The sequence below is a fragment of the Gallus gallus genome, chromosome 18 (genome assembly GCF_016699485.2).
Source record: "Gallus gallus isolate bGalGal1 chromosome 18, bGalGal1.mat.broiler.GRCg7b, whole genome shotgun sequence".
NCBI lineage: Eukaryota > Metazoa > Chordata > Aves > Galliformes > Phasianidae > Gallus > Gallus gallus.
Window position 1 is genome coordinate 210,675 of NC_052549.1, and position 24,506 is coordinate 235,180.

The 24,506-nt window shown below is 53.9% G+C and overlaps 2 long non-coding RNA genes across 2 annotated transcripts; both read right to left on the minus strand.

The window, feature by feature from the left end:
• Positions 1-11: 11 nt before the first annotated feature.
• Positions 12-24,506, minus strand: LOC121107158. The gene is made up of 3 exons (XR_005840776.1): positions 24,483-24,506; positions 21,933-21,977; positions 12-4,321 (listed from the first exon to the last, which is right to left on the minus strand). It is a non-coding gene; the product is annotated as an uncharacterized LOC121107158 (long non-coding RNA).
• On the minus strand, positions 11,869-13,235 carry LOC112531420. Its single transcript, XR_005840777.1, has 2 exons — positions 12,677-13,235; positions 11,869-12,563 (listed from the first exon to the last, which is right to left on the minus strand). It is a non-coding gene; the product is annotated as an uncharacterized LOC112531420 (long non-coding RNA).

Consider the following 24,506-nt stretch of genomic DNA (forward strand, 5'->3'; position numbering starts at 1 on the left):
AACAGGAACACCAAAGGCGCCATCTAGAATCAAGAAGAACAGACAAGACTAGTTCCCATTGCATGTTGCAATCTTCTCCCTTAGTAGCCGGAGGTGGGTCAGGTAACGGCACGGAAGAAAGACTCAGGCCGTGATTTCCAAAGTTGCAGAGCAGCCAGGAGGACCTGTTGGCTGGCACCCGGCAGCTTACAAAATACTCTCTCCACATGCCTCATGGACCGTGTGGAAGAAGATACAGCCCCTCGGGGCTTTCTTACTGGGAGATCTCTCACGTACACAAAGGAAGGTCACACTGGAGGAAACCATGCCTGTCTCTTCCTCTGCGCTGCGAGCCAGGGCTGTGCTGAATACTGGCATTCGACTACGGGGAGTGCCATGAGGCTGGGTCAGAAACGCTCACACTTTTCCCAGCACACATCCTCTAAACTTCCCCCCTACGACAACTCCCAGGATGAAGGCTGTGCTCCAGCCAGCAAGAGGCCAAGTCACGGCCCGACAACGGCTGGAACCAGCCCTGGGGAGCAGAGCTGCCACGGGCTCTTTCCTGGCCCCTGAGGTGCTGCCCATCACCATCTGCCCACCATGGAAAGCAGGCCCCAGGGAACCGTGCTCTGGCGCCATGGGGATACAGCCTGACTTCTGGCCCCCAGTGCTGCTCAGTTTTGGCCCCCTCTCTGCCCACCCACCTGCTCCCGGTGCTCGCCACGGAGCAGCAAAGCTCTCCAGGGAACACACAGCGGTAAGGAGGAGGACAACAACGAGACGGACAGGGGCCACGGACCCCCACACTCGTGCCATGCTGCCACCACAGCTGCTGCAGCCACAGCAAGTGCTGCTGTCGGGGCAGGCACACAGTGATCCTGTAGCTCGGGACAGACGTCACAGATGGGCGTTATGACCTCACGGCTCAGCACAGCAAGGTGGGGCACTGCGACTTCACGGCCTCGTGATGCTGGGTAGGAGGCTCCCCGTGTACCCCTTGTCTTGTGATGCGCTGCACCAGGGCTGCCTGGGGTCGCTGCTTGGGGCACCTCTGCTGGGGAGAGAAGGGGCTATTTGGGCGCAACCGTGGCAGCGAAGCTGCAGTGCAGCCACCTCCCCCAGTGAACACATCCTGTTGGGCAGCTCAGGAGGGTGAGAGTCCTCCCAGGGTAGGCGCAGAGCTCTGTCCCTTGCTCTGGGCACCATCACCGTGGGGGACCATTCCCTGACACCTACAGAAAACCACAGCTGACGTTTGTCACACTTACATCGTAGAATCACAGCACCATAGAATGGCCTGGCTTGGAGGGGACGTTAAACAAGTGGTACGTCCAACCCCACCACTGTGTGCAGCGATGCCACCCACTGGGCCAGGCAGCCCAGGACGCCACCCAACCAGGCCTTGAACACCTCCACGGACGGGGCATCCACAGCTTTGCCGGGAAAACTTTCATAGTGCCTTGACAACCTCAACAAGGAATTTCTTCTTGCTCAGCGGGCCCGTGACACCCCTGGGGTGTCACAGAGGAAGAGACGCAATACAGAAACAGGGTCTGCAACAAGGACGCTACTGCACAGGATATCCCTGAATGTGAAACTTGCCCTGAAAACCAAGCAGATAAAGCCTCACTAGCACGGAGGATGATGTCTGAAAAATAAATATGGGGAGGTACGCTATATGACCTTCCCACAAACCTGGCAACTTATGTGTCATGTCCTTGCATGTTTTTTCAATACACCGCATTGACTCTCCTTTGTCCGCATCTGTTTGCACTTCTTCAGATTGACAGCTCAAGATGAGTGTCTCCTATGAGGAAACTCATTACTTTCCATCCCATCATTTTCAATCAGTTGCCATAACCCCAACGGTTACGCAACTTGAGGGCTCATAGCTCACAACATCTCCCTGAAAGGAGGTTGTGACCAGGTGAGAGTTGGCCTCTTCTCCCATCTCACTATCAATAGGATGAGATGGAATGGCCTCAAGTTGCGCCAGGGGAGGTTCAGGATGGATATTAAGAATAATTTATCCTCAGAGAGAGTGGTCAGGCACTGGAGCAGCCTGCCCGGGGAAGTGGTTGAGTCACCATCCACAGAGGTGTCCAAGAAATGTTTAAATGCTGAACTAAGGGACATGGTTTAGTGGGGAAGCGGTGGTAGGTGGACGGTCGCACTCGATCACCTTGGAGATCCTCTCCTGCCTTGGTGATTCTGATTCCCTCTTTTCCTATCGCTGTTACCTGGGGGCACAGGCCAATCCCCACTTTGCCACAGCCTCCTCTCAGGGATTTATAGAGAGAGAGAAGATCTCCCCTGAGCCTCCGCTTCTCCAGATCTTCTACTCCTACGGTCCACCTACTGCCAATATTGCCCACTAAACCACGTACCTTAGTACCACAGCTAAATATTTCTTGAATAGCTCCACCAATGGATTCCTGAGGGTCACCACTGGTCTCTGCCTTCACAATGAGCGACAATGGTTGACGGCAACCACTCAGTCTAACTGTCCAGCTAAGTCAATTAATGGACCACTCAACTGTCCATCTGTCAAATCCACGTCAGTCCAGATAGATGACAGCAGAAGCTCAGGCTTCAGCCTTACCCACTAATGCTATAATGCCATCGTAGAAGAACAACAAATCGGTCACGCATGATTTGCCCTTAGTGAAGTAAGGGCTGTCACCAATCACCTCTGTTTTCGGCTTGCTTTACTATAGTTTCCTGAAGACTTCCTTCATAATCAACTGACAGGCCTGTAGTTCCCCAGGTCTTCCTTTTGGCCTTTTCAAAAATGGGGTTTATGTCTCTCCTTTTCCAGTCACTCAAGTTGTGCGAGGGGAGGTTCAGGGGAGATATGAGGAAGAACTGATTCTCTGGAAGAGTGGACAGCCACTGGAATGGGATGCCCGGGGAAGTGGCTGAGTAGATTCCCTAGAACAGCAGGATTCCCTAGAACATCCTCCTGCTGAGAAGAGCAGGAGGATGTTCTAGGGAATCCTAGATCCTCCAGAAAAGAAAGGCCGTGAGACAGGAAGCCCAGCTGAAGTGCCTTTATGACAATGCACACGGCCTGGGAAATAAGCAGAAGGAGTTGGAAACACTGATGCACTTGGAAAGTTGTGACCTTGTTGCTATCCCAGAAACACGGCAGGATGACCCCCATCACTGGAGTACCACCACTGAGGAGCCGCCTGCCACGGCACCCACCTCAGCTCCTAACAGCACCTACGATGCTGAACGTGGAACGGGAGCTTGCGCCAAATCAGCCCTGTCCGCTGCTCACAGAACCAGAGAACAGCCAAAGTTGGACAGGACCCACAAAGGCCACCAAGTCCAACTCCTCACCCCACACAGGGCCACCAAAATGCAAACCCGAGCTCCGAGAGCATTGTCCAAATGCTCCTTCAGCTCCAACAGCTTGCTGACGTGATCACCACCCGGAGGAGCCTGCTCCTCTGCCCTTTCTTACCGCACATGATATCACAATTTGCTTCTAATGCAGCTCAAGGATGGGATCCTATTCGGAACAGAAAAACACAGGAAGACGTTCCTAACTGCAAAGACTGCCAGCCACAGCAACACACACACTGTAAAATCCCTGACACTGCTGATTCAGAAGACCACTTAAGAGAAGCATTTGCCCGCAATGAGCTGCGACTGGATTGAATCCTGCCTTTGAATCAGGACCTTGCATAGCCGCACTGCAGACCCAAAGACTTTGAACAGCGTCATCAAAGCAGGCAGAAATGCCATCTGCTCTGGACTGCTTCCAGCTTTAAAATCTCCCTCTCCCTCCCTCCCTCCCTCCAATCTACCGAGGCAGCCGTTCCGATGCAACAAACAGAATGACAGAAAACTTCAGCCCAGACTCGTCCCGCTCAGTGAAATCCAGAGCAACTACACCTTTACAAACATTCCTCCTTGCCCGCTCCCCCAGTCAAACACAGCACCAAGGCACGTTGCTCCATTCCTCACCTGGGCTCTTCTCGGTACAAATTCCAGCGGAGAGTCCTCACTCACACGCCTGAAACACCAATGCACAAAAACACATCAGAAAAGGGAATGCATTTGTATGCCATGAAAACACAAAATCCCCTCCTCAGAGCCCACAAGTCACCCTTCTTTTCCAGCAACGACTGGCAGCAACTCCACAAAATCCTCCATGCCAAAGCAGCTCCTGCAGATGCACAACGGAGTCCTCCACAAGGAACACGAGCTTATGCTGCAGCCTCTGGAGAAGCAAGCTGCCTTTGTGGTGCTTGCTCGGGAGGCCTCCTTTGGATCACCTCTCAGCCACAGCAGGAGAGCTTCTCTTCTCCATATCCATGCACCTCGGTACCTTTTCCCACCCCTAAACGTCGCACAGTGCTTAGCATGGAAAAGAAGGGAAATTCACAAGCAATGCAAGGCAAAAATACAAAAGGAAAGCCGAAGACGAAAGCAAATCCAGGAACAAGAACCAAAAGAGGAAGGACCAAAAAGCCAAGGAAGGCAAAGCAAAGTCACCTGAAAAGCCGAGAAACAAAGAGGAACACCCTGAAGGAGGGAGAAAAGAGTTCCAAGAATGGGAAAGGGAAAAGTATCAATCACCACATCTGAACATAACAAAAGTATTGCAACAAAGGAGCAGCAATAAAGCAAGACTGACAAAAGAACGTCAAACAACAAGGAAATCAGAGCAAAGCAAAACAAAGACACGAAATACAAGAGTCCAGCACATGAACTCAAGACAGCATCATCGCAAAGCAAGGAAGCCAAACACAGGAAAACAGGCCCACTGTCCCGCCACAGGCATACACTGATCTAGATAACTCCGTGACAGCCAGCTAACACAAACGGGGAGGAAGTATGAAAGCAGTCTTGTTGGACTTCACAGGCCTTCCTCCTCATCAAATCTTGTTCTGCTCAGGAGCAAAAAGAGGGAAGCAACTCACCTGGATGACAAAGGGGGGCAGCCTGGTTCCACCCCTCCCTCACCTCATTTCAGGGCTGGCTGCCCCAAGGGAAGGATCACTGCTTCAAATTCTGCTCTTGTTTAGTACGGTGTGAGCCCTCTTCCTCACAAAGGGGTAAGCAGTTCCATCTTCATTTACTGGACCTTTCCGCTCCCTGGGCAATTGAAAACTGTGCCTGTGATAGCCCTGGTCTACAGTAGCCATTCTGGGGTAAGTGGTACACTTCCGTTGGAGGCCTGGGTCAAAGGAGGTCCCTAAGGGCCAGCTGGGTATGGCCCCTCTGGCTTCAAGCAGCAGAAAAAAAGCTTACAGTAGCAGCTGATAGCCAACGGGGGATACCACTCTGCGTAGAAATGGGGGTACTCAGAGCTGTGTGAACTCCTTGGACAGGCCAAACAGCGTGGAGGTCACTTCTACTGGTAGCTGTGCAATTCAGGAATGAAGTCTGTTGCTCAGCTCGGACGCCTGACAGCATTTTGTGTGCTCAAGCAGCTTTACTCTGAGCAATGTATTGCTGTCAGGCAGACTGGAGTTTCTTTACCACTACCTCAGCAGGAACAAGACTAGAAATACGGTCTGTAAGTGCACTGCAATTGAACAAAAAATGGTCTGTCTTGGCTGTAAGAATAGAGTATTTGAGGGATTTTTGGTGGATGTGGGCTAACAGGACAACTTCTGTTGGTGACTGATTTCTGGGAAGGAAAAAAAAAACCAACAAACAACCAAACCAGTGCAATGCAAAGGAACAGAGAAATAAGCATAAAAGAAAGAAAAGATGTTAAATAGCAAAAGGAAAAGCAAAGAAAAACCACACGACATGGAAAGAACAAAGGCAAAGACTACTCTTGGGATGGAATCAAAGAATGCCCTCAGGCATCTGTCCCCTCCCCTGAACCTTCCTACGTCCCAGGAGTTTCTGCCCGGTGGGACCGCGTGCAGGACAGCAGGCTTTGGCTTGATGGGCTGCAAGGCCAAAAAAGGGCGGCTCCAGGCCCCCCAGAGGATGTCACAGCTGACATCACCCACGCTCCTGGAACCTTTGTGCTGTTACAATCAGTTTCCATGACGACGACAGGCCGTCCACAAGGACAGCTGGCAGGTGTTTACAGGCACCTCAGCTGGGAGATGCACTGCCCGCAGCCACTCGCCGTGCCCTGGGGCTGAGAGCAGCCCTGGCAGAAGACAAGCTCGGCCTCATCCCCTGCTGGATTACGGTTAAGTGCTACTATTTAGTCTTACTACTAACTGCGGACCATTACCCTTTGGCATCAGATGGTCGGGTTACTGGATTAGATAAGGCTTCACGTGGAAATGCTACAAGGTTTAGGGGGCTGGGGAGTTTAGATGACAATGCAGGCATACAAGTAATTTTTGCAGGTATTCCTACAGTGGCAGGGATAGACAATGCAATAACCAGGAAAACCCATCGCATAAACACATGGCTGAGAGGCTGGTGCAAGCACAAGAATCTCGGGTTCTTTGGACATGGGGCGGTCTACTCGGCCCCTGGCCTGAGGTCTGCAGATGGGTATCACCTGTCTCAAAGGGGGAAACGGATCCTTGCCCAGGAGCTGGCAGGACTAGTAGAGAGGGCTTTAAACTAGACATGAGGGGGGAAGGGGATAAAACCAGGCCTGCTAGAGGTGAGCCTGGGGGAGCGATAATAGGATTAGGGGTGAGGAGAGAGGCCCAGCTAAAGTGTGTCTATACCAATGCACACAGCATGGGCAACAAACAAGAAGAGTTAGAAGCCATTGCGCAGCAGGCAAACTATGACCTAGTTGCCATTACAGAAACGTGGTGGGACCACTCCCATGATTGGAGTGCTGCCATGGATGGCTACAAACTCTTCAGGAAGGATAGGCAGGGAAGAAGGGGTGGTGGAGTGGCTCTCTATGTTAAAGAGTGCATTGAGGTTACTGAACTTATGACTGGGGAAAAGAAGGTTGAATCCTTATGGGTTAAGATCAGGGGAAGAGCCAACAAGGCAGACATCCTGGTGGGCGTTTGTTAGAGACCGCCAAACCAGGATGAAGAGACAGATGAGGTGTTGTATGAGCAGCTGGCGGAAGCTGCGCGATCCCCAGCCCTTGTCCTCATGGGGGACTTCAACTTTGCTGACATATGCTGGGAATACAATTTAGCACAGAAGAAGCAGTCTAGGAGGTTTCTGGAATGTATGGAGGACAACTTCTTGATGCAGATGATAAGAGAACCTACAAGAGGAGCTGCCCCGTTAGACCTGCTGTTCACAAACAGAGAAGGTCTGGTGGGAGACGTAGAGGTTGGGGGCTGTCTTGGGCAGAGTGACCACGACATGGTAGAGTTCTCGATTCTTGGTAGAGGCAGGAGGGGGAACAGCAAAACTGCTACCGTGGACTTCCGGAGGGCAGACTTTGAATTGTTCAGGAGACTAGTAGGGAGAGTCCCCTGGGGCTCAGTCTTAGAGAGCAAAGGGGTCCAAGATGGCTGGTTGCTCTTTAAGAAGGAAGTCTTAAAGGCACAGGAGCAGGCTGTCCCCCTGAGCCGCAAAATGAGCCGGCGTGGATGAATAGGGAACTATTCTTGAGGCTCCAGGAGAAAAAGAGAATCCACCTCCTGTGGAAGAAGGGACGGGCAACCCGGAAAGAATACCAAGAAGTTGTTAAGATGTGCAGGGAGAAAATCAGAAAGGCTAAAGCCCAGCTTGAACTCAACCTGGCTGCTGGGGTAAAAGGGAACAAGAAACTCTTTTACAAGTTTATCAACAGCAAGAGGAGGACCAGGGAGAATCTCCATTCTCTACTGGATGAGGCTGGGAACGTCACCACGGAGGATAAGGAAAAGGCAGATGTTCTGAATGCCTTCTTTACATCTGCCTTTAAAAGACAGACCGGTTATCCTCAGGTTTCTCCACTCTCTGACCTGGCAGCCTTGGCTGGGGAGCAGACTAAACCCCCCATAATTTGGGAGGAAACAGTCAGAGACCTGCTACTCCAACTGGACTGCCACAAGTCCATGGGACTGGATGAGATTCACCCGAGAGTGCTGAGGGAACTGGCGGAGGAGATAGCTGAGCCGCTTTCCATCATCTATCAGCGCTCCTTGTTGACGGGTGAGGTCCCAGAAGACTGGAGACTTGCCAATGTGACTCCCACCTACAAGAAGGGCTGCAGGGAGGATCCGGGGAACTACAGGCCTGTTAGCCTGACCTCGGTGCCGGGGAAGATTATGGAGCAGATTGTCTTGAGGGAGATCACGCGGCACGTGCGGGACAAGCGGGGGATCAGGCCTAGCCAGCATGGGTTCACGAAGGGCAGGTCCTGCTTGACCAACCTGATCTCCTTCTATGATCTAGTGACCCATCTGGTGGATGAGGGAAAGGCTGTTGATGTGGTCTACCTAGACTTCAGCAAAGCCTTTGACACTGTCTCCCACAGTATTCTCCTCCAGAAGCTTGCAGATCGTGGCTTGGACAGATACATTCTTGGCTGGGTAAGGAAGTGACTGGAGGGCTGGGCCCAGAGAGTGGTGGTGAATGGAGTTAAATCCAGCTGGCGACCGGTCAAACGTGGTGTTCCCCAGGGGTCGGTGCTGGGGCCTGTCCTCTTTAATATCTTTATTGATGACCTGGATGAGGGCATTGAGTGCCCCCTCAGTAAGTTTGCAGATGACACCAAGCTGGCTGGAAGTGCTGATCTGCCTGAATGTAGCGAGGCCTTACAGAGGGATCTGGATAGGTTGGATAGCTGGGCTGAAGCCAATGGGATGGGATTCAACAAGACCAAATGCCGGGTCCTGCACTTTGGCCGCAATAACCCCAGGCAACGCTACAGGCTTGGGGCAGAGTGGCTGGAAGACAGTGTATAGGAAATGGACCTGGGGGTGTTGTCTGACGCTAGTCTGAGCATGAGCCAGCAGTGTGCCCTAGTGGCCAAGAAGGCCAATGGCATCCTGGCTTGTATCAGAAATAGTGTGGCCAGCAGGAACAGGGAGGTAATTATTCCCCTGTACTCAGCACTGGTGAGGCCGCACCTCGAGTACTGTGTCCAGTTTTGGGCCCCTCACTGTAAGAAAGACATCGAGGCCCTGGAGCGTGTCCAGAGGAGGGCAACAAAGCTGGTGAGGGTTCTGGAGCACAGACCTTATGAAGAGCGGCTGAAGGAGCTGGGATTGTTCAGTCTAGAGAAGAGGAGGCTCAGGGGAGACCTTACTGCTCTCTACAACTACCTGAAGGGAGGCTGTAGTGAGCTGGGGGTCAGCCTCTTCTCTCGGGTGACAGTGATAGGACAAGAGGGAATGGCTTCAAGCTGCGCCACAGAAGATTGAGGCTGAACGTTAGGAAATAGTGCTTATCTGAAAGGGTGGTCAGGCACGGGAATGGGCTGCCCAGAGAGGTGGTGCAGTCACCGACCCTGGTGGTGGTCAAAGAGCGTTTGGATGTTGTGCTGAGGGACATGGTTTAGCGAGAACCATTGGTGAAGGGTGAATGGTTGGACTGGATGATCCTGTAGGTCTTTTCCAACCTTAGCGATTCTGTGATTCTAAGCTGAGTTAGAGTAAGGGTTTAAGGAAAACCCCTAAGGATTGGCTTAAAGGTTACTGTTAGGGGCTAGCGTTTAGGATGAAGAATTACCATAGTAGGTTAGGATGAAGGTTAGGGTGGCCCTTACTTGATGAGGGCTAACCCTATCCCTGTTGCGTTTACAGAAAAGGCTTAAGGGCTACCCATTAGGAGGGTTAAACATTACCTGTGTGTATGGCAAACAGATTGTAAGGCAAATAGGTAAAGGACCAGAGAGATGATCGCGTTTCCAAAGGAGGAATGAAATACAAAGCTTACCCGTACCCTGGGCGCGCAGAAGGGCTCCACTAAGGGTGACCTCCAGATAGAGATCCTTCCTCCTTGGGAGTCAGCCCTTACATGGGGTCTAGCAGGGCTGCAGCCAGGGTCCACCCCTTCCGGTCACTCAGGCTGAAACTGCCATCACCTGTGCCCCTGCAGCTGACTCAGCACTCGCCTCAGGTGGTCAAACAGAGGGTCAGGCTGTGATTATACAGTTCCCATACGCCTGGGTGATTTAGAGTTCAGACTTGTGGTTTATACATTTGGATTAGTGTTAGGAGCTACAATTTCTAGTACAAGAGAAAGGAAAAGAAACGCTACTAGGAAAAACATACAGTGCAAAGAAATGAACAGCAAAGAAAAAAAAGAGCACCAAACTGAGAAAAAGAACAAAAAAACCCCACGCACATCAAAGAAAGCCAATAACAATAAATGAAACAACAACAAACACCACATTCAAAAACAAGCAACCAACGATAACAGAACAGAATACACTCTCACGGAAAAGCAAAGATGACAACAGAGTCTGGAAGAGGCAAAAACTCAGCATCTAGGCCTGGGAAGATGACAGAGAACAATCTACATACACCAATGCCGAGAAAATGGGGCAATAGGCCCGCGTGGATCCAGCCAGCTGGAGAAAAGGCCACAAGAGCACCACAAGGGAAGAGGCAAGGAGGCCCGGGAGGCGTGGACCCACCTGGGAAACTCCAAGGAGCTGCAAATGCATCAAGCACGGCAGGAAAGCCCAGAGAGGAGGCTGCAGTTCAAGAAGCCAGAAAGGAACAGACAGAACAGAACAAGCAAGGGAGAGAGCACATCAGGTAAGTGAAGGCAAAGGAAGAGCAAGGCCGGGGCAAGGGGACAAGGAAGGCAAAGCCAGGTAAGGCAACCAAGAGTGAAGAGCAAGGGAGAAACTCCAAGCAAAGCCAAGAACCATCCTCTGAAAAGGCAAGGAATGCTCTCAGGGAGGAAGAAGCTAATGCAAAGAAAGGAACAGGTAACGAGAACAAAGAACCAAAAAAAACAACCAGACACAAAGACAATGGAAAGCAAAGCAAAAGGCGCACCACTGAAAAGCAACAGGGGAAAAACAACCAAACGAGGAAAACAAAGCAATTAAAACAAGTCACCATTCTGTATTCCACTCATGTGCTTTACTCGTGTATATCGTGGCAAACCAAAGAAGCCAAACACAGTACAAAGAGAAAAACACTCACCAACGCTTAGCGCTGAAGAGAAGGAATAAATGAAAACTCACAAGCAATGCAAGGCAAAGATACAAAAGAAAAACCAAGGAGTAAAGCAAAGCCATTCCAGAAACAATAACCAAAATAGGAAGTACTAAAAAGCCAAGGAAAGCAAAGCAGTATCACCCGAAAAGTTGAGAAACAGAAAGGAATACCCTTCGAAAGCAGAAATCCAGCCATCACAGGACTGTGTCAACTCCATGGATTCCAGTGACACCAAGGTATCTGCAACATCAAATTTCAGCCAGGCATCCCGGGCCCTTGGTGGCCTATGACAGCAGCGCTCCTACAGAGTTCATTCTCTTACACCCTGATACCAAAGACACGCTACCTGTGAGTGGCTAACACAATATCTGGCTGCCACAGGACTTGCAAGGAGTGACACCAAGTTTTCTCCCTCTAGTCATCACACAGAAGTTACTTTGGCTGCCTTTGGAGGAGAAGAGAGCAATCTCTTGCCATGCACGGAGGGAGGACGTGGTGTATTTCTAGCATCAAGTTACATGTGGTCAAGTCAGGTGATGACATACCTGCTCCCAGCCTGAATCCTGCAATGTGTCAGGAGGAGCAGTGCATTCATAACGCAGCAACAAAGACTGGAGCACTGCTGAGACAGGTAGCAGAGCTCCTTCATTAGTGGTCACTGTTAACCCCATCCAGTCAGTGCTGAGCAAAACGAGGACTCTGCAAACTGCAGGTAATATTTCCTGCTGGCTCCGCTATAGTCATTTGGGCAGATTTTAGGGCGGTTTGGTGTTTTTTTCTTTCTTTTTCTGGTCCTTGCTTTTGGTGAGATGCTAATAATTCGTACAAACTCCCCCATACACAACCAATCTCCATCAGACGATGAGATAAGCCCCACTTCTAGCTATACACTTTTAAAACGGGAAAATAAATCTGTGCAGAGATTTTGCGATGCATATGCATGCAACAAGAAAAGCAGAGGCAGGGAAAAGAAGAGCTGGCTTGCATGGCAGCAGGTGAACAATGAACAAGGGAAAAACACTTGGCTGTAACATTCACACCCAAATCTCATCCCACCTAAGACCCAGAACACAACAACTTCCAAGTCATACTCTAACTGATCCGTACTGTATTGAGCCTCTAAGCTGCCTTTGCTTCTCTGCTTCTGTAATTTAAGCTTCTTTTGTCTTGCTGTTCAGCAGGCAAACCTCACCCTAAGAAGACAATACGCAAACTATGGGTGGAGTATGTATGTAGCCAAATGAGAAAAAATTCCTTTGATATGAGACAACAAACAGATGTGAGACGATGCTGTCTGAAATGGACCCAGACTGACTTGAATCTACGTACCAAAACACTAGAAATCACGTTGTTACCATACTGGAGTCATTCCTGTCCCATCACTTAAGCTGTGTACAAAGCTGCTTCAAAGGTATGAAAGAGAAATACTCACCTATGGAGAGCAGGAGACAAATCCAGCCTAGTTCAGGTGCAGCTGAAAGCTGTCGTCAGCCAAAGCCTCAGCAGTTACCAGCATGCAAACAAAGCTATTCTTCATGCGTTCATTTCCTAAGTTGAACACAATGCCTGCCATTAAAAAAAGAACAACAATAAAAATAATCCTAAGTGGCTTTTGTTAGAATCAAAAAACAGGAGAAAAGTCACTTGGAAATCACAGAAACGTGGTGGAACTGACTCACACAGCTGGAGTGCTGTGAAGGATGGCTAGCGACTTTTCCAAAGAGAGAGGCAAGGCAGGAAAGGCAGTGGTGCAGCCCTCTACGTTAAGAAAGAATGGGAATGTCTGGAAATGAACGATGGCCATGATAGGGCTGAGAGCTTCTAGGTCAGAATAAAAGCAAAGGCCAGTAAGACTGACGTTAGCGTGGGAGTGTGCTACAGGCCACCCAACCAGGATGAAGAGGTGGGCAAGACACTTTAGAGACAGCCGCATGAGGTCTCAAGGTCAGAAGGGGCCAGAAGATGATCCTGGGAGCTACAGACCTATCAGTCTTACCTCGGTGCCAGGGTAGGTTATGGGATGGATAACGTTGCGATTCATTAAAGGTCAACCAGGGGATCAGGCCCGGTCACAAGGGGTTGACAAACGGTAGATCCTGCTTGACAAAAGAACTCGCCCCACGCCACCGTGGCCAGAGGAGACTCCAGCAGCAGCAGCAGCAGCAGCAGGAGCAGATCCCGTGGAGGGAGGAAGCAGGGGCAGCTGGGCCTGCTGTGCACATACACAGATAGACATGTAGATACCTTGTCACTGCTCTTCTGCCTCCACATTTCTGGGCGACTGGGAGTTTTGTCTTCACACAGGAACTCCGCCACAGCAGCATTTTCCAGTCCGTGGCACCTTGAGCCCAGGATGTGCTCCGCACCGTGCTTCTAGGGCATCAACATCTGCTGGTGCACAAAGGCCCCTGAAAGGAAAAGCACCCTCGCACGTTTGCACTGCTCCCACACTCCCCAGAACTGTCTCTCAAATCTCACATAACACAGACTCTCTCAGACTCTTGACTGCAGCCCAATAGCACAGCATCCCCTCTCTCACTTCATGAGCCAAGAGGCCATAGTTGGTGTCCCTTTTTAAGCTTCACAGACCCAATCAGGCAAGAACTTCGGTTTGCCCATCCTGCAGCCAGGAATGCTCCAACCTGAGGGGGGAGTGGCCGTGAGAGCAACGTCTCTGTGCACGTGCAGCTCGTTCCTCCCCTCTGACAGGGGCAGAAGGAGTGAGGCAACAGACAAAAGCAGAAAGCGTCTGCATATCCCTCGTGGCTCTTATTTCCTGCCTTACGCTGGGAAACGAGCTGAGCCGCTGGGCCTCTCCGTTATGCTTAGCTCTGCAGCTCGCACATCATCTTTACACTCAGCTGTTCCTGGGCATAATGCTCCACACAACGACCCTGCAGAGCCCAAAGGCCGGCCTGCCTGCCTGCCTGCTGTCACTCACCTGGAGGTTGCAGGGTGCTGTGCCTCCTGGCTGGACCTGCTGCTGCTAGCCTGTCACTTGCAAGACACTGAGAGTCCACCTGCTTGGAACTGCAGGCAACAAACACAAACGAGAAAGAAGGAAGAAAGGATTCTTGGATTCCACAGGCTTCATTAAAACACGTTCTGCTGTGGAGCACAGCTGCAAGCATTTCACCTGGGCAAAAAAGGGGTGGAGCCTGGCTCCAGCCCTCCCCACCCTCATTTCAGGGCTGCCTGTCTAAGGGGAAGAATCTCTACTGGGAGATCTGCTCTGTGCTAATACTTTCTGAGTCCTGTTCTTCAGAAAGGGCTCTTTGTTTACTAGCTTGAGTCCTTCCCCATACTTAGAAAAATTAAAACACAGGAAAGCAGCTGGATCACCTACTGCCTTTCACTACAGTTACCATTTCAGATTATGGATCAAGGTTGAACTGTACAGAGGGAGTGCAGCCACAAGGCTCTGGCTGTGCCGGGCCTCCCACCAGCCCAGGGCCCCAAAGCAGCCCCAGCTGTGCCTGGTCCTCCTCCATCCTGTGCCCCAAGTCCTTGGCTGTGCCTGGGCCCCCTTTGGACTGAGCCCCGAGTAGGCCCCAACTGCGCTAGGTCCTCCTCCAGCCTGGGCCCCAAAGCAGCCCCATCTGAGCCTGGTCCTCTTCGATACCGGGCCCCAAAGCAGCCCAAATCGTGCCAGGCCGTCGACCGGCCTGGGCCCCAAAGCAGCCCTAACTGTTCCTGGTCCTTCTCCATCCTGTGCCCCAAGGCCCTGGCTGGGCTTGAGCCCCCTTTTGTCTGGGCCCAGACGAAGCCTCAACTGTGCCAGGCCCCCCTCCAGCCTAGGCACCAAAGCAGCCCCAACTGTGCCAGGTCCATCTCCAGCCTGGGCCCCAAAGCAGCCCCAACTGTGCCAGGCCCCCCTCCAGCTCAACCCCAAAGCAGCCCCCCCAACTGTGCCAGGTCCATCTCCAGCCTGGGCCCAAAGCAGCCCCATCTGAGCCTGGTCCTCTCGATACCGGGCCCCAAGCAGCCCAAATCGTGCCAGGGCCGTCGACCGCCTGGGCCCCAAAAGCGCCCCAACTGTTCCTGGTCCTTCTCCATCCTTGCCCCAAGGCCCTGGCTGGGCTTGCGCCCCCTTTTGTCTGGGCCCAGACCGAAGCCTCAACTGTGGCCAGGCCCCCTCCAGCCTAGGCACCAAAGCAGCCCCAACTGTGGCCTGGTCCTGCTTCATCCTGGGCCCCAAGGCCCTGGCTGTGCCTGGGCCCTTTAGGTCTGGGCCAAGAGCAGGCCTCAACTGTGCCTGGTCCTTCTCTAGCCCAGGCCCCAAAGCAGCCCCAACTGTGCCAGGCCCCCCTCCAGCTCAACCCCCAAAGCAGCCCCAACTGAGCTGGTCCTCCTCCATCCTGGACCCCAAAGCAGGCCCCCTCCAGCTCAACCCCCAAAGCAGCCCCAACTGAGCCTGGTCCTCCTCCATCCTGGGCCCCAACACAGCCCCAACTGAGCCTGATTCTCCTCCATCCTGGGCCCCGAGGCTCTACCTGTGCCTGGGCCCCCTTCCTTCTGGGCCCACACCAGGCCTCAACTGTGCCAGGCCCCCTCCAGCCTGGGCCCCGAGGCCACCACTGTGCTGCACCACCCTCCGGCACAGGCCCTGCCCCAAGCCCTGCCCCCTGTGGACAGCTCTGCTCTTTGCCTGCTTGTTTTTTTGCCTCTCTTCACTCTGCCAGCTTAACTGGATGAGTTTCAATGGGGCCGAGCGTCGGGTCCTGCATTTTGGTCACAACAACCCCAGGCGTCCCCCCAGTCCTCCTTGGGGAGGAGTGGCTGGAAAGCTGCCTGATCCCTGAAAGGGACCTTGGTGTGCTGACGGACAGGTGGCTGAAGATGAGCCAGCAGTGTGCCCAGGTGGCCAAGAAGGCCAATGGCATAACCACAATTCCTGGCTCAGGAATGGTGTGGTGAGCAGGACTAAGGAAGTCATCCTGCCCCTGGACTCGGCACTGGCGAGGCCTCACCTCGAGTGCAGTGTTCAGTTTTGGGCACCTCAGCACAGAAGGGCCGTTGAGGTGCTGAAGCAGGTTGAAAGAAGGGCAACAAGGCTGGGGAAGGCCTTGGACAATATGCCCTCGGAGGAGTGACTGAAGGAACTGGGGCTGTTTAGTGTGGGGAAAAGGAGGCTGAGGGGAGACCTGATGGGCTCCCTATTCCACCCAGGGAGCTGGTTCAGTCACCATCCCTGAATGTGTTGAAAACCAGGTGGTGCTCGGGGACATGATTGAGCAGGGGCTTGTTAGAGTTAGGCTGGTATGGTTAGGTTGTGCTTAGACTTGAGGGTCTTTAAGGTCTTTGTGGCGACAAAAACTGCAACCATCTCAAGCCCGGGGGAAAGGGGCTGACCCCAACGGTCACGCAACCCCCCTGGGGGGAGGGGCTCCCCTAACTGCCACTCTCCAGCTGTCATGGCAGGTAAGGCAGCAGGCTTCCCCTGCTCCCATGCTTCAGCTGGCCCCAGCGCTCCAGATCCCACCCCTGTGCCCCAGATCTCACCCCAGCGCCCCAGATCCAACCCCTGTAACCCCAATATCACCCCTGTAACCCAGAGCTCACCCCAGTGTCCCAGATCCCACCCCAGCGCCCCAGATCCCACCCTAACAGCCCAGATCTCAGCCCAGCGCCCCAGATCCCACCCCTGTAACCCCGATATCACACCCGTAACCCAGATCCCACCCCAGCAACCCAGATCCCAGCCCTGTAAGCCCGATCTCAGCCCTGTGCCCCAGATCCCACCCCAGCGCCCCAGAGCTCACCCCAGAGCCCACCCCAGAGCCTGCTTTGGCCTTTCCCCACAGAGAGAATCCCTCGAGGAGCGCTGACGGTGCCTCTGACACCCGACGCCATTTTCCCTGAAGCGACTGTGCCGCCACCGGACCCCGCCTGGATGCAGCCCACCATCCGCGGACCGATGCCGGTACCACCCCAAGCCCTCCCTGTCCCCACTGCCACCTACCTGGCGCCTCAGGCCTCTGTCTGGCCTGGGGTACCAGGTGTCTGGGGACAGGCAGCGCAGCTCCCCCCTGGGGGGCTGCCCCCAACTGGGGCTCAACTGCCACCTGGGGGCCTGCCCCCAACTGTGGGGCTGCACTTACCGCTGCTGCAGCTGCTACCTGGGGGGCTGCACCCAGCTATGGCTCCCCCCACTGCCCCTGCTCACTGCTGGGGACATCCCCTGCTGGCAGGGACGCTGCTGCCCCAGCAGCCGATGGGGCTGTGGCCTGGGGCCGTGTTCCACGGGGAGCCCCCGCAGCCCGCAGGCACCTGCCTGCCGCAGGCCCCCGGCCGCCCCGGCCCCCCGCCAGTTCTTTTGCAGGTACCACCACTGCAGGAGCAGGTGCTCCCCGTGCCCTGCACCCTGCCCGCCACCTGGGAGTCGCCGATGGAGCCCTTTCAGGACGCCGTGGTGCTCACGGAGGACCAGGGGCACCCAGCGCCCACCGACGGGTGCCCCCATCCCGCCACGGCTCCGCTCGGCTGCAGCACCGCAGCGCTGGACTCAGGGGGTGAGTTTGGGGGCTGCGGGGCGTGCGGCAGGCTGTCCGCACCGGGTGGCTGTGGGAAAGCTGGCATTGCCCCACTGGGGATGTCCTTGCTTTTCCAGCAGCCACAGCGAGCGCAGACATCCCGGAGGACGTGGCGGACATCCAGCATCTCCTGGCATGGCTCAACGACGGTGAGTTTGGGGGCAGCAGAGCTGGCGGGGGGTTGCTGGCACCCACCCAGCCACCCACCCACCCACACTGGGTGTGGGAAAGAAAGCTGGCATTGCCCCACTGGGCATTTTCTGCCTTTTCCAGAAGTGACATCCAAGACAGGCATCCTGTACGACGACGCAGACATCGATGACCTGCTCACGTGGATCAACAACGGTGAGTCTCTCTCGGAGGGGCAGCAGAGCTGCTGGGGGGGTGTCTGCACTGAGTGGGCGTGGGAAAGCCGGCATTGCCATTGCCCCGCTGGGCATTTTCTGCCTTTTCCAGAAGAGACACCCAGCACCCACAGACTTGACAACGATGATGTGGAAATGGACCGTTTGCTCACCTGGATTGACGGTGAGACTGTGCTCCGCACAGGTGACCCACAGAGGTGGCTGCGGCTGCCTGCACCGAGTGGCTGTGGGAAGGCTGCCATCATCGTTCGGGGGGATGTTCTTGCTTTTTCAGAAGCGGCTCTGGAGAGTGCTCTGGAGGTCCCCCAGCACAAGCAGGACCTGCCCGGTGTCACAAGAGAGGGGACCAAAGCCATTGCAAACAGCTGCCAAACGCAAGAGCTGATGCAGCGCATCACTGCCACGGAGCCACTGAGCCCTGATGTCTCCAGCAGCCTCGACTCCTCTTCTTCCAGCACAGAGCACTCGGACTCCTCCGGGGCCAGCAGGGAGCTGAGCAAAGAGGACACATCCTGAATCAGGGCTCCTCAGCAACTCGCTCTGCTGGCAGCCAGCATCCCCTGAGCTGCCCGTGCCGACGCCCCTGGCTGCCCCTGCGCCTCCGTCGCCCCGCACTGCACATCTGATGGAAGAGGCGCGGCGGAGGCAGCCCCGGGTGGTTCTCACCCGCCTGGCACTGCCGACCCCCCTGGCTGCCCCCGCACCTCTGTTGCCCCGCGCTGCACGTCTGATCCAAGAGGTGCAGCGGACCTCTGCTGCCCGCACTGCACGTCTGATCCAAGAGGTGCAGCGGAGGCAGCCCCGGGTGGTTCTCACCCGCCTGGCACTGCCACCCGGATGCATCTCCTGCCGGCTGGCAGACATGCACCACGAGGACAGCACCGAGCCAGCCAAGTGCCCAGCGCCCGCCTGCACCACCACTAACAGCAAGAGCACCGGGCACGAGCAGCACACTGGCAGCGGCCCAGCCACAAAGAGGAAGCTGCCGCGCTGCCCCGATGGCCCAGGCCACAAACACCGGCGCTAGGCCAAGCTGGCTGTGTCAGCACGGTGGGCGGGCAGCAGGAGGACTGTGCCCTGATGGGGTGCCCATCACAGCCCAACAGCGGCTCGAGCGGGAGCGCACCAAGAAACCGGCCCACTTGCTGGAGCAGGAGACGTGGCCATAGCCGACCAAGACGGCTCCCTGGAGCCCTGGGCTCCTCGCTGGCCCCCACCATGCCCAGAGAGCAGCGGCAGTGTTCCGGGGGCACCAGCACCGGCCCCAGCCCTACCCCTCCAAAACTGGGCTGTCCACAAACGGCATCTTGGGCTGGGGCAATGCGGGACTCTGAAGCTGATGGACCGCCAAAGGGTTGGACTGTCAAAGCTTTGGGGTGGGAAAATGTAGGCTGGGGGGTGGGAATTGAGGGTGGGGAGGGGATGGTTGCGGGGTGGGATGGGGGGGGGAGGGAATTTGGGGTGGGAACTCTTGGGTGAGAACTTGGGGTGGGAATTCTTGGGGTGCTGGGATCTTTTTGGGGTTGGAAATGAAATGGCTGTACTGTGATATTGTTGGGGTGGGAATCCGGGGTGGGGGGATGGGAATTTGGTGTTGGAATTCTTAGGGCACTGGGATCTTTCTGAGGTTAGAAATGAAATGGCTGTACTGTGAATATTGTTGGGGTGGGAATTTGGGGGGTGGGGAACTGCTGGGGTGAGAAATGGCTGCCGTGGGAGATGGTTGGCATCAAAAATGATTGGACATCCTGTAACTGCTGGCATTGAAGATGGGGGGAGGGGGAGGGAATTCTGTGGGGTGGCAATTCTGGGGGAGAAATTGTACTCTGATCACGTTACACTCCCAAGTTGTTGGAATTTGGAGGAAGGAATTGTTGGGGTGGGAATTTGGGGGGCTGGGAGGTTTTCTGCAGAGGGAGGGAACTATTGGTGGGAGGGAGCGGGGGGGAAGGGGGGAGGAGGGTGGGTTGTGAGCAATTGATTGCGGGGTGGGAAATTGATTAGAGGGTGGGAATTGTAGGGGGTGGGATCAGAAACAATTGTTAGGGTGGGAAATGGTTGGGAATATCAGTCATTTATTTGCTGTGTTGTACGTTAAATTATTAAACGTATGGCGTTCGCTTTCCTACACCTCTGCCTGCAGTCGTTTGTGCAGCACTAAAGCCCCCCCCCAGGCTCCCCCGTGCCCACCTCCGGGGATGCTGGGGTGGCTGCAGCGAGCCAACAGCTCCTCCACTCTGAACATCTCCATCACCATCGCTGCTGTCAACGTCTCTGTTGCCTTGTGCTGTTCCTGGGGAAGGAGATGGTCACGCACTGAGCAGTGGGTGTGTTGAGCTGGGGGCACTGGGCAGTACTGGAGGCACTGGGAAGCCCACTGCAGGGCACTGGGAGGCTATTGAGGGCCGCATGGGCAGCACTGGGGGGCACTGAGTTTGCACAAGAAGACTCTAGACAATACTGGGAGGCAATGGGAGCTTAGTGGGGAGCTAAGCAATCCATGTCTTCCGTGGGGGAGACTTTCTCCTCGGGGCTGACCCCCCCACCCAGCACCGCTTGGCTCTGCCCTGGGCAGCTATGGTCCACGCATTCCCACCCTGATGCTGTCTCTCAGTGACACATTTGTCACCCACAGACTCACCGGGGGTCCTGAGCTGGGCTGGGGGGGGTCCTGTGAAAGCAACCCCAGTGACAGCCCTGAGCCCTATACGGCACACATCCCGGAAAACCACCTTTCATGCTGCCAAAATCAGCTTCAGCTCATCACCCTGGGACTCCAGCGGGGGGCTCTGTGGAAGCTTCCCCTGTTTCCAGCTCGCTGCTACCCCGTGCTTGTTGACCATGCTTCATGCTCTGGCATACACCTGGAAAGGTGAACTCTGCCATGGCCTAGGAAGAGCTCTGCTCTTTCTTTGTTAGCAATGCCTCTGAACATCTTGAAAGCCAGGAGGAAGAGGCCATGACTGAAAGTCAGAGAGATTCTGGCAGCACAAGGGACCGTTTCACAACAACAAGCTCCACACAGTCTACGGGAACACCATTTCTTAGCTGCTTTCCTCCCTGCCCCAATGGCCGTCACACTTCATCATCTCCACTTGACAGGCTGGAGCAGCAGCAAGTTGTACTGCTGGGTTTCTGAAGGCCCTTTTAACCTCCAGAGGGAAGAAAACAGCCCGAACAAAAAGGGGGCAGCGGGGCTCTCCCTAGGACACCAGTTGTCTCAGCAGAGTGCACAGGGACTTCAAACGCACAAAGCACCCACAAAAGCATCCCAACAGCTCCAACAAGGAAGCAAAACAAACCCAGGACGCTCGGCAGGGCTCCCAGCTCTTAGGAGCTGACACCTGCTCCGTGGACACAGCATGCACAGAAACCGCACCTCCCCTCTTCCCCATTTCTCCCCCTGCCATTTCTACAGCCATTTACAGACACTGGGGAAAGGCAGCGTAAGGCTCGTGGAGAAGACTGGGTGGACATGACATTTCTCACTCCCCTGCTGCCAGAGCACTGCTCGTCTACAGGACCACTATTTCTCAAACAAGCACCAACCAAGCACGGCAACAAACAACTGAAACAGCACTTGCCCAGCAAAACAACCAGCCTGCCCAAAGACCTCTCCTCAGAGACTTGCCCAAAAGGCCACAACCATTACTCCCACGTGGCAGGCTTACTCACAGAACAGCAGCCTTCTCGTCACCGTGCATCACCAGGACACAAGCAGCCTGCTGGGGCAAGGAAGGCAATCTCTCCTCAGCATCTCACCACACACGTTCCCTCCGCACTGCTTTCCTGCACAGATACAAGGACAAAAGCCTCACTTCATCCGAGCAACGACTGGCAGCAACTCCACAAAATCCTCCATGCCAAAGCAGCTCCTGCAGATGCACAACGGAGTCCTCCACAAGGAACACGAGCTTATGCTGCAGCCTCTGGAGAAGCAAGCTGCCTTTGTGGTGCTTGCTCGGGAGGCCTCCTTTGGATCACCTCTCAGCCACAGCAGGAGAGCTTCTCTTCTCCATATCCATGCACCTCGGTACCTTTTCCCAAGTTCCAAAAAGCCAAGGAAGGCAAAGCCAAATCACCTGAAAAGCCGAGAAACAAAGAGGAACACCCTGAAGGAGGGAGAAAAGAGTTCCAAGAATGGGAAAGGGAAAAGTATCAATCACCACATCTGAACATAACCAAGGTATTGCAACACAGGAGCAGCAATAAAGCAAGACTGACAAAAGAACGTCAAACAACAAGGAAAACAGAGCAAAGCAAAACAAAGACACGAAATACAAGAGTCCAGCACATGAACTCAAGACAGCATCATCGCAAAGCCAAACACAGGAAAACAGGCCCACTGCCCCGCCACAGGCATACACTGATCTAGATCACTCCGTGACAGCCAGCTAACACAAACGGGAAGGAAGTAGGAAAGCAGTCTTTTTGGACTTCACAGGCTTTCCTCCTCATCAAATCTTGTTCTGCTCAGGAGCAAAAAGAGGGAAGCAACTCACCTGGATGACAAAGGGGTGCAGCCTGGTTCCACCCCTCCCTCACCTCATTTCAGGGCTGGCTGCCCCAAGGGAAGGATCACTGCTTCAAATTCTGCTCTTGTTTAGTATGGTGTGAGCCCTCCTCCTCACAAAGGGGTAAGCAGTTCCATCTTCATTTACTGGACTGAGTCCCTTTCCGCTCCCTGGCTAAGGGAAAACTGTGCCTGTGATAGCCTTGGTCTACAGTTGCCATTCTGGGTTAACCAGTGGTACACTTCCGTTCGGAGGCCTGGGTCAAAGGAGGTCCCTAAGGGCCAGCTGGGTCTGGCCCCTCTGGCTTCAAGCAGCAGAAAAGGCTTACAGTAGCAGCTGATAGCCGACGGGGGATACCACTCTGTGTAGAAATGGGGGTACTCAGAGCTGCTGTGAACTCCTTGGACAGGCCAAACAGCGTGGAGGTCACTTCTACTGGTAGCTGTGCAATTCAGGAATGAAGTCTGTTGCTCAGCTCGGACGCCTGACAGCATTTTGTGTGCTCCAGCAGCTTTACTCTGAGCAGTGTATTGCTGTCAGGCAGACTGGGGTTTCTTTACCACTACCTCAGCAGGAACAAGACTAGAAATACGGTCCGTAAGTGCACTGCAAGTGAACAGAAAATGGTCTGGTTTGGCTGTAAGAATAGTGTATTTGAGAGATTTTTGGTGGATGTGGGCTAACAGGACAACTTCTGTTGGTGACTGGTTTCTGGGAAGGAGAACAATTACACTTGGTTTTAGGGAATCAGCCCGGGATTCAAGCGACTCTTACTGAGAAAAGGGAAAAGGGAAAGCTTCTGTGGGTAAGAACATTATTTGGCGAGCTGTTGTAAGAGCGATGGAAATCTCTCTTGTTGTAATAAGAGATGGAAAAAAGCAGGGGAGTTACCTCGTAGGAAAAAAGAGCTCAGGGAGCTTGAGACAGTGTCTCAGAAAAGGCGTGCCTTTGCTTAGGATTGCTCTGTGTCTGAGTTTTCCTTGCTATTTGTGCATGAAGCCCTCAGATGGGAAACCCAGCCTCCCCCTCCAAGTGAGGACATTGCCCTAGCAGCCCCTGCGGCTTGGCCCGAAACAAAGGGAAAAAAAAACAAATAACCAAAGCAATGCAATGCAATGCAAGGCATAGCAACAGAGAAAGAAGCATAAAAGAAAGAAAAGATGTTAAATAGCAAAAGGAAAAGCAAAGGAAAACCACACGACATGGAAAGAACAAAGACAAAACAACTCTTGGGATGGAATCAAAGAATGCCCTCAGGCATCTGTCCCCTCCCCTGAACCTTCCTACGTCCCAAGAGTTTCTGCCCGGTGGGACCACGTGCAGGACAGCAGGCTTTGGCTTGATGGGCTGCAAGGCCAAAAAAGGGCGGCTCCAGGCCCCCCAGAGGATGTCACAGCTGACATCACCCACGCTCCTGGAACCTTTGTGCTGTTACAATCAGTTTCCATGACGATGACGGGCCGTCCACAAGGACAGCTGGCAGATGTTTACAGGCACCTCAGCTGGGAGATGCACTGCCCGCAGCCGCTCGCCCTGGCAGAAGACAAGCTCGCCCTCATCCCCTGCTGGATTACGGTTAAGTGCTACTATTTAGTCTTACTACTAACTGCGGACCGTTACCCTTTGGCATCAGATTGGCGGGTTACTGCATTAGATAAGGCTTCACGTGGAAATGCTACCAAGTTCAGTCAGTGCAAAGGCTGAAGGAAAACCCCTAAGGATTGGCTTAAAGGTTACTGTTAGAGGCTAGCGTTTAGGATGAAGAGTTACCATAGTAGGTTAGGATGAAGGGCTTCCCTTCAGTGACAGGTCAACGGTTACCACATCCGATTAGAGTTAACCATAACCAAAATGGGAATCCTTCAGGGCTACCCTTTGCTGTTAGGACTAAGGGTGGCCCTTACTTGATGAGGGCTAACCCTATCCCTGTTGCATTTACAGAAAAAGATAAGGGCTACCCATTAGGAGGGTTAAACATTACCTGTGTGCAGGGCAAACAGATTGTAAGGCAAATAGGTAAAGGAGCAGAGAGATGAGCGCGTTTCCAAAGGAGGAATGACATAAAAAGCTTACCCGTACCCTGGGCGCGCAGAAGGG